This window comes from Malus sylvestris, chromosome 17 (assembly GCF_916048215.2).
Source record: "Malus sylvestris chromosome 17, drMalSylv7.2, whole genome shotgun sequence".
NCBI classification, from domain to species: Eukaryota; Viridiplantae; Streptophyta; class Magnoliopsida; order Rosales; family Rosaceae; genus Malus; species Malus sylvestris.
The window spans coordinates 20,580,651-20,584,624 of NC_062276.1; positions in this window are offsets into that span (position 1 = coordinate 20,580,651).

Genomic DNA, 3,974 nt, shown 5'->3' on the forward strand with positions numbered 1-3,974 from the left:
TTGAGCTTGTGTGGTCACTTTGTAAGAATCTTGATTTCACGAGTGGATTGGACTCAGTGGAGAGTCCCCAGCTTTTTAACCTAGAGGTGGGTTTTTTCCGGCCAAAAACATCCCGTGTTGATTATTGTTTTCCTTTGATTTATTTCTTACATCTTGTATATGATACATGATCATCTTGACTTGCACATAGACTTGTCCATGCATCTAAGCTTATCAGGGTTTGCATTTATACAGAACTGGACCTTAGTTAACTAGGGACATTTCTGTAAACCTAGTTTTTAAATTGATTATTTCCACTGCAGGTTAACTGACAAGCTTGATCTTAGTTGACTAGTGTTGCTAACTAGTCAGTCAAGCATATATAGAACTTTAATTGCAGGTTATTCCACTTGGTACCAATCTCAAAAATTGAAACTAAGGGCTCATTTGGAAGTGCTTTTAAAATGACTAAAAGCACTTTTAAAGAAAATGTTTTTGGGTTCTAAAAATGTTTGAGTGTTTTATGCAAGAAGCACCAGTTATGCGCTTCTTCCAAGAAGCGCTTTAAGTGTTTTTTCAAGATTAACTTGCATTTTTACGAAGGATTGATTCAAAATATTTTCACCAAAAGCGCTTTCAATCATTTTAAAAGCATATCAAACAAGCTCTAAAGCGAGCATCAGAACATAATTATTTCCTGGTGGAGTCAAGGTTACAAACATTTATAAAAGTAAAATCGAGGTCGATGGGATGAGCTACATAACTAGAAATGTAAAGAAAACAATAAAAGTTTTAGCAAGATTCAAGCCATGAAGTGAAAGATAATGCTAGAGAAGTCCACCAAGATTACTGTCTTCAGACTGGACTTGGTACAAAACATACTCATCAAAGAAAGAATCAGAGTGGTTGGAATTGCACGTCAACCAAATCATACCATAGCTCTCAGTGTTCAATGTGCAGGTTCTGTGTCGAATATGGCCCAACGCCTATTTGCTCGAACCCGCCAAGTTGAATCATTGGCGGCTGAAGTCATGAGTCTCAAGCAGGAGATTAGAGAGCTCAAGCATGAGAATAAATAGTTGCACAGGCTCGCACATGACTATGCTACAAACATGAAGAGAAAGCTTGACCAAGTGAAGGAATCTGATGGTCAGATTTTACTTGATCATCAGAGGTTTGTGGGTTTGTTCCAAAGGCATTTATTGCCTTCGTCTTCTAGGGCTGTACCGCGTAATAAAGCTCCAAATGAGGCTCCGAGTGATCACCCTCCGGTGCCTTCTCTTTCTGGGGCTCTACTGACTGCTGAGACTTCTCCTAAGCAACCTTTGTGAAGGCCCCCTCTTGTTTGTTTATTTTGACTCATGTATATGTACATATTTGTAACTTATCGGAGATATCAATAAATAAGCTTTGCTTCATTTCAACGTATTGTGTTAAATACACCAAAGCCTTCTTCACTAAGTTCTTTGAATTTTTCTTTTATTGAAGCTTATACGTTGAAGCTTTGTGAGTGAAACATGTAGGTTGAGGTAGTGTTCCCTTAATTTCTCGAGTGAGGAAAACTTCTCAGTTGGAGACTTGAAAAATCCAAGTCACTGAGTAGGGTCGGCTATATGAATCTTAGAACGCCATTGTGCTCGGTCCTGTGTCATGTCCTCCGATAGATCCAAGTACTCTAAGTCTTTTCTTAGAGTCTCTTCCAAAGTTTTCCTAGGTCTTCCTCTACCCCTTCGGCCCTGAACCTCTATCCCGTAGTCGCATCTTCTAACCGAAGCATCAGTAGGCTTTCTTTGCACATGTCCAAACCACCGTAACCGATTTTCTCTCAGCTTTCCTACAATTTCGGCTACTCCTACTTTACCTCGGATATCCTCATTCCTAGTCTTATCCTTTCTCGTGTGCCCACACATCCAACGAAGCATCCTCATCTCCGCTACACCTATTTTGTGTAAGTGTTGATGCTTCATCGCCCAACATTCTATGCCATACAGCATTGTCGGCCTTATTGCCGTCCTATAAAATTTTCCCTTGAGCTTCAGTGGCATACGACGGTCACACAACACGCCGGATGCACTCTTCCACTTCATCCATCCAGCTTGTATTCTATGGTTGAGATCTCCATCTAATTCTCCGTTCTTTTGCAAGATAAATCCTAGGTAGCGAAAGAAGTCGCTCTTTGGTATTTCCTGATCTCCGATCTTCACCCCTAACTCATTTTAGCCTCCATTTGCATTGAACTTGCACTCCATATATTCTGTCTTTGATCGGCTTAGGCGAAGACCTTTAGATTCCAACACTTCTCTCCCAAGGTTAAGCTTCATATTTACCCCTTCCTGAGTTTCATCTTTCAACACTATATCGTCTGTGAAAAGCATACACCAAGGAATATCATCTTGAATATGTCCTGTTAACTCATCCATTACCAACGCAAAAAGGTAAGGACTTAAGGATGAGCCTTGATGTAATCCTATAGTTATGGGGAAGCTTTCGGTTTATCCTTCATGAGTTTTTACGACAGTCTTTGCTCCTTCATACATATCCTTTATAGCTTGGATATATGCTACTCGTACTCCTTTCTTCTCCAAAATCCTCCAGAGAATGTCTCTTGGGACCCTATCATACGCTTTTTCCAAATCTATAAAGACCATGTGTAAATCCTTTTTCCCCTCTCTATATCTTTCCATCAATCTTCGTAAGAGATAGATTGCCTCCATGATTGAGCGTCCTGGCATGAACCCAAATTGGTTGTCTGAAACCCGTGTTTCTTGCCTCAATCTATGCTCAATGACTCTCTCCCAGAGCTTCATTGTATGACTCATTAGCTTAATACCCCTATAGTTCATGCAATTTTGTACGTCGCCCTTATTCTTGTAGATAGGCACCAAAGTGCTCTTTCGCCACTCATTTGGCATCTTCTTCATTTTCAAAATCCTATTGAAAAGGTCAGTGAGCCATGCTATACCTGTCTCTCCCAAGACTTTCCACACTTTGATCGGTATATCATCTGGGCCCACTGCTTTTCTATGTTCATCTTCTTCAAAGCTACAACCACTTCTTCCTTCTTGATTCGACGATAAAATGAGTAGTTTCTACACTCTTCTGAGTTACTCAACTCCCTTAAAGAAGTACTCCTTTCATGTCCTTCATTGAAAAGATTATGAAAATAACCTCTCCATCTGTCTTTGACCGTGTTCTCTGTAGCAAGAACCTTTCCATCCTCATCCTTGATGCACCTCACTTGGTTTAGGTCCCTTGTCTTCTTTTCCCTTGCTCTAGCTAGTTTATAGATATCCAACTCTCATTCTTTGGTATCTAGTCGCTTATACATATCGTCATAAGCCACTAACTTAGCTTCTCTCACAGCTTTCTTCGCCTCTTGCTTCGCTCTTTTATACCTTTCACCATTTTCATCAGTCCTATCCTTATATAAGGCTTTACAACATTCCTTCTTAGCCTTCACCTTTATTTGTACCTCCTCATTCCACCACCAAGATTCCTTTTGGTGTGGAGCAAAGCCCTTGGACTCTCCTAATACCTCTTTTGCTACTTTTCGGATACAACTAGCCATGGAATCCCACCTTTGGCTAGCTTCCCCCTCTCTATCCCACACACACTGGGTGATTACTTTCTCTTTGAAAATGGCTTGTTTTTCTCCTTTTAGATTCCACCATCTAGTCCTTGGGCACTTCCAAGTCTTGTTCTTTTTTCTCACTCGTTTGATATGTACATCCATCACCAACAAGCGATGTTGATTAGCCAAGCTCTCTCCCGGTATAAATTTGCAATCCTTACAAGTTATACGATCCCCTTTCCTCATTAGAAGAAAATCTATTTGTGTTTTTGACGACCCACTCTTGTAGGTGATCACATGTTCTTCTCTCTTCTTAAAGAAAGTGTTGGCTAAGAAGATATCATATGCCATTGCAAAATCCAAGATAGCTTCCCCATCCTCGTTTCTCTCCCCAAAATCATGGCCACCATGAAAACCTCCATAG